The following is a 16,987-nucleotide window of genomic DNA, read 5'->3' as shown; positions in this document are numbered from 1 at the left end:
CAATTGGGTAACGAAACTTTCCAATTGACTGGGGAAGGACGAGGTCATCGCGAGGATGGACGAGTCGGATGAGCAATGGCGGGAGCGTGTGCCCCGGGCAGTTGGAGGCAGGAGGTCATGTGATGATAAATTCATCCAATCAGTGTTGGCAGCCCTACTTGTGTCCATCATCATGTGTCCTTCTCCCCAAAATGAAGCAAGATAATCACCGAGGCAGAATAGGTGATTGCATTTGCTGCGCTCCCGTCGCTGAGAGTTCATGTGATTTGTAAAACGAAATGCCTATGGCCTTGTTCTGACCTTCCTCAGCTGGGTGGCCTACGAGAAGCCGGAGTATAAAGGGAAGAAGTTCATGTTTGCAGAGGAGGATATCGTGCTGGTGGACCCCTGGTCAGAGGAAATTGAAGAGAAGACGGAAGATCCCAAGCCGCCTCCCACCAAATCCATCGTCATTGGCTCCCTCAGGAGAGTGGTCAGGGTAAGAGAATCTGGAAAAAAGTATTTCCTTCGTGTACTTTTTTAAAAAAAAACAATTCTCCGGATGTGGGCGTTGCTGGACAGCTCATTTATTGGCCATCCTTCGGTTCCCGGAGAATGTGGTGGTCGGCCGCCGCCTTGAACTGCTGCAGTCTAATTATTCTTTGCAATGGTTTGATACAACTGAGTAGCTAGGCCACTTCAGAGGGCATCAATGTAGGACTCGAGTCATATATAGGCCGAGACCGGGTAAATTGACAGCAGGTTTCCTTTCCTTAAGGGGGGCGGCATTAGTGAACCAGTTGGGTTTTTACCATGATCCCGACAGCTTTGTGGTCACTTTTACTGATGCCAGCTTTTTATTCCAAATTATTTCAATGGAATTCAGTTTCGCAAACTGGCCTGGTGGGATTTGAACTCCCGTTCTCTAGATTACTAGTCCAGCAACATAAAAGCTGTATAAAGAGATCCCTAACATTGTGATATAAACCTCTGAAACCCTGAGGTGCTTTGATGCCTTGGAATGATGCTCTAGAGCAAACTTTGTATTTAGTCAGAGTTTCAAGTGTGATTGTGGATTATCCAATAAATCTTAGCTTCATACCGTAAACACTCATCTAAAGTGACTCGTGTATGATTAAACCCCCCACTCTCCAGCCCAAAGCAAATACAACCAAACAATACAAGCAAATTGCACCTTTAATGTAATAAAATGTCCCAAGGCGCTTCATAGGAGCGCAACCAACCAAACACAATTTGACACCGAGCCACATAAGGAGCCATTGGGACAGCTGACCAGAAGCTTGGCCAAAGAGGTAGGTTTTAAGGAGTGAGGGAGAGATGTTTAGGGAAATTCAGAGCTTAGGCCCTAGGCAGCTGAAGGCACAGCCGCCAATGGTGGAGCAATGGAAATCAAAGATGTGCAAGAGGCCAGAATTGGAGGAGCGCAGAGATCTCGGAGAGTTGTAGGGAGGAGTATAATAAAAGCTAGGCAAGTTAAGAGTTAAATCAGGAAGCACCTTTTCACACACAAAGTGGTGGCAGTCTGGAATTCTCTTCCCCAAAAGGCTGTTGATGTTGGGGGTCAATCGAAATTTTCAAGCCTGAGATTGATAGATTTTTGTTGGGTGAGAGGGATATGGAGCTACAGCGAGTTAATAGAGGTAAGATACAGATATACAGATCAGCCATGATCTAACTGAATGGTAGAATGGACTCGAGGGGCTGAATGGCCGGCCGCAGTTCCTGTGACATTTGATTTTGACACATGTTTCACACACTACCAACACTGCACACCAGAGGGAGCAAGAGACTGTGGGATTGAAAGAGACCATGTTGGAGAGTGGTATTGGGCTATGAGCAGGTGACTGCTACCCCTTAGTGAGTGAAGGCACCATCCACCACAACATCCACCAGCGGTTGGACAATGTGGGGAACCGGACTGATGGTGGGCGGCTGGGGACGGAGCAGAGCGCTCGGCCAGCGGGCGGGGAGGATGCGATCTCTCAGCGAATAGCAGAGTGATTGAGAAAGTTTCACAGCTAGAAGGAAACGGGGATTGTGGACTGAGGAACAGCAGCAGGTGAACCAGCACAGGATTGAGAGAGCACCAACCAGGGAGCCCCTTCCGATTGAAAGCACTGCAATAGATCGACTGGGGAGAAAGAGCCCCAGAATAAATGTGAGCTTTCCTCCACCTGGAACACAAGGAACAGTGCAGGCAGCTCCTTCTCACACACATGAACAATGGAAACACAGCCTGACAGCGAGGATGTGAGGAGTGTCACAAAGTGTATCTATTGCAGGCAGCAGGACAGAAAGTAGACATTTCAAATTTGGTAATTTTGTTTCAGTGCGTTGAGTTCTCCAGAACCATGTTGAAGGTTATCGAGAGATACATTGTCGCTCCCTCAGATTCTGTTGACTGTTCAGGCACGTAACTCGGTTCCAATAGGCTGAGAGCAATTGTTGTATAGTCCAGGTACCTGTGGTTATTATCCAGAAAGCGAATCAGAATTTTACAGGTAGTCCTATGGGAGTGGAAGATATAAACCTCAACTGTATCAATCGGGTGATCCTATTCATGGACCAGTGCTGGGTTTGGGTTGTGTCTGGATGCTGATAACTTTCTATAGAACCATCCTACACACCTGGTGTGGAAAATCTGAGTGCTGCTGTACTGCAGTGAGGTCAGACAAGGACACTGTTTGTATCACAGTTTCCTCTCTCCAGATACGTTATTATAAACATATACATTCATTACAACTTTATTTTATATTTTCCCCATCAGTTGTCCATATCATAACTAATATTTTTCTGGTATTATTATTCTCAAAGCAAAATACTTCATTGAGCCAGTATAAATGTGATATTTCTTCCTCCCGGAACACAAGGAACAGTGCAGGTAGCTCCTTCTCGCAGACAGTAAGAACATTATCACTCACAGAGCGCAGAGACACACAACTGGCCTCAATCCTGTTCTCACAGGCGGCAGAAGCTGTCGGTCCAACAGTGATCCGCAGTGGCTGAGTTACATTGTGAATCTTACACATGGAACGGTAGGATCAAATGCTGTTTCACCATTGAAACAACTCATTGGATATATTCAAGAGGGAGTTAGATATGGCCCTTATGGCTAAGGAGATCAAGGGGTATAGAGAGAAAGCAGGAAAGGGGTACTAAGGGAATGATCAGCTATGATCTTATCGAATGGTGGTGCGGGCTCGAAGGGCCGAATGGCCTACTCCTGCACCTATTTTCTATGTTTCTATGACCTCTAGCTAATAAGATCCTCCCCTCACTTCAATCCCTAAACTGTGACTTAAATTTCGAATCCGATACATGAGTACGGCAGCAGTTTCTCTGTCTCAGTGACCGTAGTGCTTGTATAAGGCCTCTAATGAAAGGCTGTCCAGAAGTGAAAGGCTGGCTGAACTATAGTGCTGGGGCAGTGAATGGAGGTATCTGTGAAGTGAAATCCCCAAACTACAGGTGTGATGTAACAACAACTTGCATTTATAGAGCACTTTTAACGTTTCAATGTATTTGTTTCATGGGTTCTTTGCTTAAGCATTCACAGCAACACATTGCTATGAAGAACCAGTTGGTTTATTAACAAAAGTTTTACAATCACACTACACATTACCAGTTCATCAACGAGGCTCACAACTGCATACCTTAGCGTGGATGACCTAGACTCAACTGACTGGGGTTTTATTGAATCTTGTGAACATCACATGACCGGCTGAGCCACTCACAATGCAACAGCTCTACAACTATTTTAATGTAACTTTAAATCAAGTGCCCCCTTTTGCTAAGGGCACGAGAACCCACACATTTACAAATGAAGCGGGAACTTTGCCAACTTGAATTAAAATTCTGTTCCCAGGGGTAATGACTCACTCCAGTCCCTCCGGTGCCCATCTCTCGCGGAAGACAGCGAGCGTACCGGTGGACACCGCGTGCTCCACCTCCAGGGACATCCTGGTCCGAATGTAACCGCAGAAGAGAGACAGGCAGTGGGGCTGGACAACCCACTCGACCGCCCGCTGCCTGGACCGGTTAATAGCCACCTTGGCCAGGCCCAAGAGCAGTCCTAATAAGGAGGCCCTCCGACCTGCCTGCTTTCCTCCGCATTGGGTACCTAAATATCAGGAGCGTGGGACTGAAGTGCAGCCATAAAGTAAGGAATGACCCCTTCAAATAATGAAAGAGGGGCTGCAACCCCTCACACTGAACATACACATGGAACCAGAGTAAAGTTTATGAAAAGATGATCTATTTAAGGTAGTTGCATGCCGACCTTTGCTAATCAGAATGATTCCTTGCCTCATCATTTCTTGGGGGTTTTTGTATTTCAGGACTACACCACACCACAAATATCTTTGTTCCCAGACCCCAATGGTGAGGGGAAGAAGCTGGTGTTTTACGATGAATCCGAGGATATTCGGATATTCGGGTATCCACCAAAAACGACCTCCATCATTGTGAATGCTGGACTGTGAGTATTGTGTTCCTAACACAGATGAGACTGCACAAAGGGAGGTTAAAGTAACAGTGACCTCAGTCTTTATTAAGACACTCCAGAGTGAGGAACAGGCCTTGGGGGCCAGCTTACATACAGTGCTCCCAAGGGATGCTGGGATCCCTTGGGACTTCAGGGGATGCGCTCCCTGGTGGCGGAACATGGTAGTGCATGCTTTACAGATACACAACATCACTCGCCCTCCCAAAGTCAAAGTGAAAACTATTTACAAGGTGAGGCGGTCGGGAGCCTTTCTTTCCCTGGTGGACCGCCTCGGTACAAATGTCTGTTCTGGTGTGTTGGCTGTGCCCTCGCTGGGCTGGCGTGTTGTTGGCCCTGCAGGGCTGCTGGGTGAGCCTGGCCTTGCTGGGCTGTTGGGCGTGATGGGTTCGATTTCCTGGTCTGGCGTGGTATCGTTGATTCTTTGGGTGTGTGTTATGGGCTCGAAAAAGGTGGTGTCTGCTGTGGGTTGTTCAGGGCAGTCTGTGAACCCCAGCCTCGTTTGGTCCAGGTGCTTTCTGCAAATTTGTCCATTGTCTAGTTTGACTACAAACACCCTACTCCCTTCTTTAGCTATCACCATGCCGACGATCAACTTGGGACCATGTCCATAGTTTAGCACATACACAGGGTCATTCAGATCAATTTCCCGTGACACAGTGGTGCAACCATCGTTTACATTTTGTTGCTGCCTGCTCTCTACCTGATCATGCAGGTTGTGGTGAACCAGCGAGAGTCTGGTTTTAAGTGTCCTTTTCATGAGTAGCTCAGCCGGGGGCACCCCTGTGAGCGAGTGGGGTCTCGTGCGGTAGCTGAGCAGTACTTGGGACAGGCGGGTTTGGAGTGAGCCTTCTGTGACTCGTTTAAGGCTCTATTTGATTGTTTGTACTGCCCGCTCTGTCTGCCCATTGGAGGCTGGTTTAAACGGGGCCAAGGTGACATGTTTGATCCCATTGCGGGTCATGAATTCTTTAAATTCGGCACTAGTAAAACATGGCCTGTTGTCACTGACCAGTATGTCAGGCAGGCCGTGGGTGGCAAACATGGCCCTCAGGCTTTCAATGGTGGCGGTGGCGGTGCTTCCCGACATTATTTCACATTCAATCCATTTTGACAAAGCATCCACCACCACCAAGAACATTTTACCGAGAAACGGGCTCGCATAGTCGACATGGATCCTCGACCATGGTCTGGAGGGCCAGGATCACAAACTTAGTGGTGCCTCTCTGGGCGCGTTGCTCAACTGAGCACACACGCTGCATTGCCGTACACAGGACTCTAAGTCAGTGTTGATACCGGGCCACCACACGTGGGATCTGGCTATCGCTTTCATCATTACTAAACCCGGGTGTGTGCTGTGGAAATCCGAGATGAACGTCACCCTGCCCTTTTTGGGTAGCACTACGCGGTTACCCCACAACAGGCAGTCTGCCTGAATGGACAGCTCGTCCTTTCGCCGCTGGAACGGCTTAATTAGCTGTTGCATTTAATCGGGCTGGTGGCCCAGCTCCCATGCAGTACACAGTTTTTTACTAGGGACAACAGAGGATCTTGGTTGGTCCAAGTCCTAATCTGGCGGGCCGTGACAGGTGATTTTTCATTTTCAAATGCTTCCATGACCATCAACAAGTCTGCGGGCTGCGCCACCATCAACAAGTTTGCAGGCTGCGCCATTTCCACCCCCGTGGTGGGCAATGGTAGCTGACTGAGAGCATCTGCACAGTTCTCGGTGCCTGGTCTGTGGCGGATGGTATAGTTATACGCTGATAGCGCGAGTGCCCACCTTTGTATGCGGGCTGAGGCATTTGTATTTATCCCCTTGTTTTCAGCAAACAGGGATATAAGGGGCTTGTGATCGGTTTCCAGTTCAAATTTGCGGCCAAACAGGTACTGATGCATTTTCTTTACCCCGAACGCACACGCTAATGCCTCTTTCTCAATCATGCTGTAGGCTCTCTTGGCCTTAGACAAGCTCCTGGAGGCATAGGCGACAGGTTGCAACTTCCCCGCAATGTTAGCTTGTAATACACACCCGACTCCGTACGACGACGCATCACATGCTAGCACAAGTCTTTTACACGGATTATACAATACAAGCAGTTTGTTGGAGCATAAAATGTTTCTGGCTTTCTCAAAAGCAATTACTTTGTTTTTTCCCCATAACCAGTTCTCACCTTTACGCAATAACACATGTAGGGGCTCTAAGAGGGTGCTTAACCCCAGTAGGAAGTTACCAAAATAATTGAGGAGTCCCAGGAATGACCGCAGCTCTGTGATGTTCTGTGGCTTGGGCGCGTTCCTGACAACCTCTGTCTTGGTGTCTGTGGGCCGAATGCCGTCTGCCGCAATCTTTCTCCCCAAAAACTCCACTTCTGTTGCCATGAAGACGCATTTCGACCTCTTCAGCCGCAGCCTTACGTGATCCAGTCGCTGGAGGACCTCCTCCAGGTTTTGTAGATGCTCGGCGGTGTCCCGTGACCAATCTGTCATCCTGAAAGACCACCGTGTGTGGTACCGACTTGAATAGGCTCTCCATGTTTCTCTGAAGATCGCTGCAGCCGACCGAATTCCAAATGGGCATCTGTTGTAGATGAACAGTCCCTTGTGTGTGTTGATGCAGGTGAGGCCCTTCGAAGACTCCTCCAGCTCCTGCGTCATGTCGGCCGAAGTCAGGTCGAGCTTGGTGAACATCTTGCCTCCTGCCAGCATTGCAAATAGGTCGTCTGCCTTAGGTAGCGGGTATTGGTCCTGTAGCGAGAAATGATTAATAGTTACTTTATAATCGCCGCAAATCCTGATTGTACCATCACTTTTGAGTACTGGAACAATCGGGCTGGCCCACTCACTGAATTCCACTGGGGAGATGATGCCCTCGCGTTGCAGCCTGTCCAGCTTGATTTCCACTCTCTCCCTCATCATGTGAGGTACCGCTCGCGCCTTGTGGTGAATGGGTCGTGCCTCTGGGACCAAGTGGATCCACACCTTCACCCCGGAAAAGTTTCCAATGCCTGGCTCAAAAAGGGAAGGAAATTTGTTAAGAAGCTGGGTACATGAGGCCTCATCGACATGTGATAGCGCTCGGATGTCATCCCAGTTCCAGCGGATTTTGCCCAGCCAGCTCCTTCCAAGCAGTGTGGGGCCATCGCCTGGGACAATCCAGAGTGGCAGTTCATGCACTGTGCCCTCGTAGGTGACCTTGACCATGGCGCTGCCCAGGACAGTGATGAGCTCTTTGGTGTACGTTCTCAGTTTCATGTGGGTGGGGCTCAGGGCTGGTCTGAATGCCTTGTTGCACCACAGTCTCTCAAATATCTTTTTACTCATGATGGATTGGCTAGGGCCAGTGTCCAGTTCCATGGTTATGGGTAAGCTATTCAATTTTACATTTAGCATTATGGCTGGACATTTTGTCGCAAATGTGTGCACCCCGTGTACTTAAGCATCTGCCTCCTCTCTCTGAGGCTCGAAATTGCTTTGATCCACCATGGACCGATCTTCCTCTGCCACGTGGTGGTTAGCAGGTTTTGCAAAGCTTGCAGCTCGTCTGCAAGCTAGTTGGTGGTGCCCCATTGTTCCACAGCTCTTGCAAACATACCCTTTGAAGCAGCATGAATAGGCTGAATGGAAGCCTCCACAACGCCAACAAGGTTTGCCTTGCATTCATCCTTTGTTGGGGACTCTGACTCATCTGGGTCACCTGAGGCCTGTTGGCAGTTGCAGACTCATGGATTCTGCCCTGTACATTTCTGCTCGCAAACACAGTTCCAGTTAATTTATGAACATTGCTAGCATTTGTATGCTGAGAGATTTGTTTGGTGTTATCACTGATGGACATAAACATATGTGCTATCGCAATGGCCATACTGAAGGTCGGTGTCTCTACAATCAAATATTTGTAGGATGGTCTTGTGGCCAATGCCCAGTACAAAAAAGTCTCTGAGCATCTGCTCCAGGTAGCCATCAAACTCACATTGTCCTGCAAGTCGCCTTAACTCGGCAACGTAGCTCGCCACTTCCTGACCTTCAGATCGCTGGCACGGGTAGAACCGATACCTCGCCATCAGCACGCTCTCCCTCGGGTTAAGATGCTCCCGAACCAGTGCACACAGCTCCTCATATGACTTATCTGTGGGTTTCACCGCAGGCAGAAAATTCTTCATGAGGCTGTAGGTCGGTGCCCCGCAGACAGTGAGGAGGACCGCTCTCCTTTTTGCAGTGCTTCCTTCTCCGTCCAGCTCGTTGGCTACAAAGTACTGGGCTAGCCGTTCGACATAGGCTGCCCAGTCCTCACCCTCCGAGAACTTCTCCAGGATGCCCATAGTTTGCTGCATCTTTGCGTTGGATTCGTATGCTCGTCGCCAGTTAGTGTGTTTCTAACACAGATGAGGCTGCACAGAGGGAGGTTAAAGTCACAGTGACCTCAGTATTAAGACACTCCAGAGTGAGGAACAGGCCTTTTGGGCTGGCTTATATACAGTGCTCCCAAGGGATGCTGGGATCCCTTGGGACTTCAGGGAATGCGCTCCCTGGTGGCAAAACATGGGAGTGCATGCTTTGCAGATACACAACAGTGAGTCTCTCAGCACTCTTGTTATTAAAGGGTCTCATTAGATGACTGTATTGATGGCTCTGTTGGTTTAACCATGCATCAAGTGTGGTGTTGAGTGTTCTTTCCTACTCATCCATACCTCCTCCCATCTCTGAGAGCCCATTGTGCCTGACACTGTCCCTGTATCAAGGTGATGAGTGGGATGAAATCTCAAGCCATGCGTCTGTCCCATTATGAGATGGATATGGGCAGTGTGACAAAAAGACCTCTGGACATCCCAAAGTGCTTTACAGCCAATTAAGTACTTTTTTTTAAAGTGTCGTCATTGTCATAATGTAGGATACGCGGCAGTGAATTTGCGCACAGCAATCTTCCACAAACAAGAATATGATAATGACCAGATAATTTGCTTTAGTAGAGATGGTTGAGGGATAAATATTGGCCACGACACCGGGGAGAACTCCCCTGCTGCTCGTCGAATAGCGCCATGGGATCTTTTACTTCCATCTAAGAGGGCAAACAGGGTTTAATGTCTCATCTCATTTGCATCTCTAACAACACAGCGCTCCCTCAGTACTGCACTGAAGTGTCAGTCAGGATTACTGGGCTCAAGTCTCTGGAGTGGGTCTTGAACCAACGACCTTCTGACTCCGAGGCAAGAGTGCTGCCCACTGAACCACAGCTATCCCCTGTGAACTGAATGTCCTCCCGCCTCTGGTCTCCATCTTGGAGCGAACTTGTGTGCTGGCACATTGCAATGGAAAATGTTTTCAGGGCAGTTTCCGGGATTCTGAGCTTTATAAATAAAGGCATAGAGTACAAAAGCAAGGAAGTTATGCTGAACCTTTATAAAACGCTGGTTAGACCTCAGCTTAGAGTATTGTCAAATTCTGGGCACCACACTTTACGAGGGATGTCCGAGCCTTCGAGAGGGTACAGAGGAGATTTACTCGAATGTTACCAGGGATGAGGGATTTCAGTGACGTGGTGAGACTGGAGAAGCTGGGGTTGTTCACCTTCGAGCACAGAAGGTTAAGGGGAGATTTTAATAAAGAAAGAAAAAGAAAGATTTATATTTATATAGCCCCCTTCACAACCACCGGACATCTCAAAGCACTTTACAGCCAATGAAGTTCTTTTTGCGTGTAGTCACTTAATGTGGGAATAGAGGTGTTCAAAATCATGAGGGGTGGAGTCAGTAACCAGAGGACTCAGATTTAAGGTAATTGATAAATGCAAGATGAGAATTTATTTTTTACATAGCTAGTTATGATCTGGAATGTGCTGCCTGAAAAGATGGTGGAAGCAGATTCAATAGTCACTTTCAAAAAGGAATTGGATGCATACTTGAAGTGAAAGAATTTGCAGGGCTTTGGGGAAAGAGCAGGGGAGTGGCAATAATAGGATAGCTCTTTCAGAGAGCCGGCACAGGTATGATGGGCCGAATGGCTTCCTCCTCTGCTGTATCATTCTATGACGTATTGGCCATGAATCTCGCCACAGCTACTCCCACTCCCTAACTTCCGCGGGAGTGTGGCAGAAATCCCGTTGACACATACACGCGGGGGTTGCAACGTACCTATAACAAAGTTAAGGCGGAGGAGCGTGAGCGGGCATTCTCCGCCGCTGCCCTAGTGTGTTCGTACAGATCAGCAAGGGCCTGGGGTCAATACTGTCAGCACCCGTGATGGTGCCACAATTGGCCTCAGGACTGGTGGGCCACAGAGGGCCCTGCCCCTGATTAATATCCCCTGATCCCAGTGTACACATCAGGTAAAGGTGCGATCAGGCCTGGCTGTGATCCCCTCCCCAGTTGAATATCCTGGCAACGTTGCCTAGGATCCCACATGAAGAGCGGTACATGGGGGCAGTTACTGGAGGACAACCAGCACTTGTGGAGTAACACTGAGGAACAGTTGGGGTCTTCAAGAAAGGGGGACTTTGAGCAACAACAACTTGCATTTATATAGCACCTTTAATGTAGTAAAACATCCCACGGCGCTTCACAGGAGCGTTCACAAACACTAATGCACATAAAGAAATATTAGAACAGGTGGTGAAAGTGGTAGATTTTAAAGAGTGTCGTAAAGGAGATGAAAGGGGTGGGGATATTTAGAGAGGGAATTCCAGAGCTTAGGGTCTAGGCAGCTTCAGGTACAATTGGTGGAGCAATTAAAATTGGGGAATTGGAGGAGTGCAGGGATCTCGGAGGGTTGTAGGGCTGGAGGAGGTTACAGAGATAGGGAGGGACGAGGCCACGAAAGGATTGAAAACACAAGGCTGAGAATTTTAAAACCGATTATAATAGGATCCACACTAATGTCTCTGTCTCTGCAGGTGGCTTGTTTACGAAGAGCCTTTCTTCGAAGGCAGGCATCAAGTCCTGGAAGTGGGTGGCTATCGAACGCTGGAGGAATGGGGAGCAGAGAAACCACAAGTGGGATCGTTGTTGCCTATACAAATGGTACAGACGCAAACTCGGGGTAGCGTAAAAATATCATTGAAGAGAAGTCAAAAGGAATGTCGTTACTAGCCAATTTCCCCAGCATGCTAATGGGGAAAAAAGTATGTGGTCGGATACTGCCCCAGTGGAGGCTTGCTATCTTAGCTCTCCCTCCCATCAGATGCGCTCTCATGATAGTCCTAACAGGGGAGCCACCTATCCCCCGAATTATAAACCGTCAGCAAGCTCTCAGCAGGCTGGGGCTCTTCTCTCTGGAAAAGAGAAGACTGAGCAGGGATCTGATCGAGGCCTTCAAAATTATGAAGGGGTTTGGTAGGGTGGATGTGGAAAAACTGAGTCTACTTGTGAGTGAGACCAGAACAAGGGGCCATAAATATAAGGTGGTCTCTAACAGATCAAATGTTCCAGGCTGTGCAATCAAGTGCTGAGTGTCTTGTGTGATTTCTTTGCAGGGGCCACCCAGAGTGGAGAAACCGTACGAACCCAAGGTATGAAACCCCCAAAATGAAATGAATCATTTGTTTCCTCGAATTCTGCCCCCCTGAGCATCCCTGATTATAATCGCTCAACCATCGGTGGCCGTGCCTTCTGTTGCCTAGGCCCTAAGCTTTGGAACTCCCTGCCTAAACCTCTCCGCCTCTCCATCTCTCTTTCCTCCTTCAAGACGCTCCTTAAAACCTACCTCTTTGACCAAGCTTTTGGTCACCTGTGCTAACTTCTACTTTTGCAACATTTTTCTCGCATAATACTCCTGTGACATGCCTTGGGATGTTTCACTGCGTTAAAGACTCTATATATAAATACAAGTTGTTGTTGTTGGTCACTGCAAACCGATTATGTTGATGCATCTTGGGGGAGGGAACTTTTTAGAAAAAAATTATGGCCCAGAAATTGTGGTCGGAGACTTCCTGACCTGGAAAATTTCTACGAATTGTGGTCTGGGCCTGTATGCGAAGGCCTGCGTCGAGGCCCACGTATCCCAGGGATTTGAGCGCTTCGCACACGTCCCCGGGATCACATGGTCCGGCCCAACCAATCCAAGTAGGGGTATTGCCATTCATACTTGTAGTGATTCTGTATGTATGGAACTCCCCATAAGTATGAATGGGAATACTCCAAAAATACACACGTACTTAAAACATTTAAACGTCACATATTTAAAATTAATCAAAATGGAATTTAATTGATTAATTTTGTTTTTTATAAAGTCTTGTGCTGATAAAAGCTGGCCTTTTGCCTGCTTTTGTCAATGGTAAGAATTTCAAGGGCATTTGCTGGGCAGACGTTGGGCAAATAGCCCAACTCTCCGCCCACCGAGACCCTTTACTTTCGGATGCATGCGATCTGTCAAGACAATTCTTGACCGATTGCAAGTTCCGGGTTTAGGCACATGCACTTCGCATACCGAAACCCGGAACTTGCGGGGTCCCTATGGACGCGTGCAAACCTCGTACGTGTCCATAGGGGCCGTGAATTCAGGGCCTATATTTTATCCATATATGCATTTACTCTCCTTTCTCTTTTCTCGTCCCCTCTCCTTTCAGTCTTTGCTTCTATCGCTCTCTGTCTCTCTCCTCATTCTCTCTTCTGGCAAGCCCGGCATTATTGCCCATCCCTGGTGGCCCTGAGAAGGTGGTAGTTGGCCACCTTCATGAACCGTTGCAGTGCAGCAATTTGATACAACTGAGTATCTTGCTAGGCCACTTTAGAGGAAAGTTAAGAATCAACCACGTTGGTGTGGGACTGGAGTCACAGGCCCAGACTGGGTAAGGACAGCAGGTTTCCTTCCCTAAAGGGACATTCCTGAACCAGTTGGGTTTTTGCAACAATCCAACACCTTTGCAACAATGGTCACTTTTACTAATACCAGATTTTTATTTCTAGATTTTAAAAACTGAATTCAGGTTCTCAAACTTTCTTTTGATCTTGCATTTTCCAGATTATTAGCACAGACCTCTGGATTGCTACTCCAGTACCATAACCACTAAACTACCATAGCCAGATTACATGCCACACTGGCCTGCTGCAATGACTCTTCAGGAGCACATCTGTACAGCTGTACTGTGCACGCTCACCTACTCCTTTCCAGCCTTGCTGCTAACCTGTATGACTGATCCCGGCCCTTCACCTGGGTTTCCCGATGTTTTTTTTAAAAAGTCTGTTGTTCTCGTTCCAGGTCAGCATTTTCGAGAAATCTTGCTTTGTGGGGAAGAGCAGAGAGCTTTTTGGTGATTCCTCGGACTTCCTGTCCAGATACCCCAACAATGGCTCCCCTCTCTCAAATGCCGGCTCCCTAAAGGTGTATGGAGGAATGTGAGTACTCCGACACAGGAATACGTTACAGCGTAAAGGGTTAACGTGGCCTGGCAATGCCGCTCCCTAATCACTGACACTTTGGAGAGGAGCTATGGGGGGAGGGGGGGGGGGGTTGCGGGCGATTTAAAACCACCCTTCCCCCAATCCATTTTCTTGGAGCCATTTGCAATGCAAGGCTGGCAAATTCGGAGTAATTATTCATTGTATTATTGGCAGGGTGATGGGTTTCCACCAACATTGCTGACATTAATGTCATCGTGGCTCAGTGGGTGGCACACTCTCCTCTGAGTCAGAAAATTCTGGGTTTAAAATCTAGGCTGACACACCCCAGGGCAGTACTGAGCAAGTGCTGCACTGTTGGAGGTGCCGTCTTTCGGATGAGAAGTTAAACCGAGACCTGGGGGCAGCCATTATAGATCCCACGGCACTATTTCAAAGAAGAGCAGAGGTGTTCTCCTCAGTGTCCTGGGCCAATATTTATCCCTCAACCAGCATCACCAAAACATTTGATCTGGTCATTGATATCAGTTGCTGTTTGTGGGACCTTGCTGTGCACAAATTGGCAGTTGTGTTTCCTCTATTATAACAGGGTTTTAAATTCTGTAGTTGGTGACGGAGGGTGAGCAGTTTGGCCCTGGAGACCAGATATGTAGTGTATACTCAGTCTGTGATCTCAGCCACAGGGTGGCACTGCACTGCCTGAAGAGGCGCTGGAAGCAGATCCAGTAATAACTGTGTGCTAATATGCTGCCTTTTTCTCTTCAAAATGTTTTTGCAGTTGGGTTGGCTACACAAAGGAAGGGTTCAGGGGTCATCAGTACCTCATGGAGGAAGGCGAGTACCTGGACTGGAGGTCGTGGGGCGGCTGCGATGAGGATTTAAAGTCAATTCGCCTGATTCGGGCAGTAAGTATTAGGAGCGGGAAGTTCCTTGTACAAGGACCGCTGTGCCAAAAGCGAAGCTTTTCCGGCTTAGTTGGTGAAGGAGGATGAGCAGTTTGGCCCTGGAGACAAGATATATAGTGGATAGTCGGTCTGTGATCTCAGCCACAGGGTGGCACTGCACTGCCTGAAGAGGCGCTGGAAGCAGATCCAGTAATAACTTTCAGAAGGGAATTGGATATATACTTGAAAAGGAAAAAGTTGCAAGACTATGGGGAAAGAGCAGGGGAGTGAGCCTAAATGGATCGTTCTTTCAAGGAGCCGGCACAGGCATGATGGGCCGAATCGACTATTTCTGCTGTATTGTTCTATGATTCTATTAGGTGTGAGACAATTAGTCTTCGTGATCCTGGGCCAGGAACGAGAGTAAATCAGCCATGTTTCCGGCTCCTGATGATTATCCTGTTTAGTGCATGTGTGTGTGTGTGTGTGGGTGTGTGTGTGTGGGGGGGGGGGGGGGGGGGATGGGTGTGTGTGTGTGTGTGGGGGATGGGTGTGTGTGTGTGTGGGGGGGGGGGGCGGGATGGGTGTGTGTGTGTGTGTGGGGGGGGGGGCGGGATGGGTGTGTGTGTGCGGGGGGGGTGGCGGGATGGGTGTGTGTGTGTGTGTGGGGGGGATGGGTGTGTGTGTGTGTGGGGGGGGGGGGCGGGATGGGTGTGTGTGTGTGTGTGTGGGGGGGGGGGGCGGGATGGGTGTGTGTGTGCGGGGGGGGTGGCGGGATGGGTGTGTGTGTGTGTGGGGGGGATGGGTATGTGTGTGTGGGAGGGGGATGGGTGTGTGTGTGTGTGGGGGGGGATGGGTGTGTGTGTGTGGGGGGTGGGATGGGTGTGTGTGTGTGGGGGGGGGGGATGGGTGTGTGTGTGGGGGGGGGGGGTGGGTGTGTGTGTGTGGGGGGGGTGTGTGTGTGTGTGTGTGTGTGTGAGGGGGGGGATGTGTGTGTGTGGGGGGGATGTGTGTGTGTGTGTGTGTGTGGGGGGTGATGGGTGTGTGTGTGAGGGGGGGGATGTGTGTGTGTGTGGGGGGGATGTGTGTGTGTGGGGGGGATGTGTGTGTGTGTGTGGGGGGTGATGGGTGTGTGTGGGGGGGATGTGTGTGTGTGTGTGTGTGGGGGGTGATGGGTGTGTGTGCGGTGGGGGGGGCGGGATGTGTGTGTGTGTGGGGGGAAACAGAGGGATGTGTTTGTGTATGTGTGTGGGGGGGGGATGGCAGTGTGTGTGTGGGGGGGGGTGCGGGGGGCTGTGTGTGTGTGCTGAGGGAAGGGCTGTGTGTGTGTGTGGGGGTGGGGTGTGTGTGCGTGTGTGCGGGAAGGGGTTGTGTGTGTGCGGGGGGGACAGAGGGGCTGTGTGTGTGGGGGGGGCGGGGGGTTGTGTGTGTGTGCGCGAGGAGGGGGGGGGGCGTGGTATGTGTGTGCGGGGGTGACGGGGGTGCTGTGTGTGTGAGGAGGGGGGGTTGGCGGGGGGCTGTGTGTGTGGGGACGGGGTGTGTGTGTGTGGGGGGTGGCGGGGTGTGTGTGTGGGGGGTGGCGGGGTGTGTGTATGTGGGGGGTTGTGTGTGTGCTGGGGGGGGGCGGGTGGGGAAGATATGTGCGTGCAGGCATTGTGTGTTGATGCTCATCCGTGATATAGGAACAGGAAGAGGCCATTTAGCCCCTTGAACCTGTTCCACCATTCAATGAGATCATGGCTGATCTGTGACCTAATTCCATATTCCTGCCTTTGCCCCATATCCCTTATTACCTTTTGGTTAACAAAAATCTATCAATCTCCGATTTAAAATGACTAATTGATCTAGCATCAACTGCTGTGTGCGGAAGAGAGTTCCAAACTTCTACCATCCTTTGTAGACCAAATAAACTGCAGGCCCAGTCAAGTAGAACCGAGACTAGGGCGATAACAAGGACTACAAGCTCCACAGAAGTGTGGCCCTGGCAAAGTGTCAACACTGTCCGGGGAGGGAGAGCGTCGGGGGCGGAATGATTTGTAAAAAGTTGATGATTTTTTTTAATAGAAAAGTGAGTGACCGTAACTGAGCAGAAAGTGTGTCTGAGGGTAACCTTGTTTCATGTCTTCTGTTTTTGTTTTGAAGGATTTTTCCAACCCAGCGATTGTTCTGCACAAGGAAAGTAACTGCGAGGGAGAAGACTCGATTATGGTGGTCGATTCCATCCCAGATCTGGAGCAAGCCGATTTTTGCGATGAAATACAATCCATTAACGT

This window comes from Pristiophorus japonicus, chromosome 14 (genome assembly GCF_044704955.1).
Source record: "Pristiophorus japonicus isolate sPriJap1 chromosome 14, sPriJap1.hap1, whole genome shotgun sequence".
Classification (NCBI taxonomy): Eukaryota; Metazoa; Chordata; class Chondrichthyes; family Pristiophoridae; genus Pristiophorus; species Pristiophorus japonicus.
Note: the sequence above shows the minus strand (reverse complement) of the source record.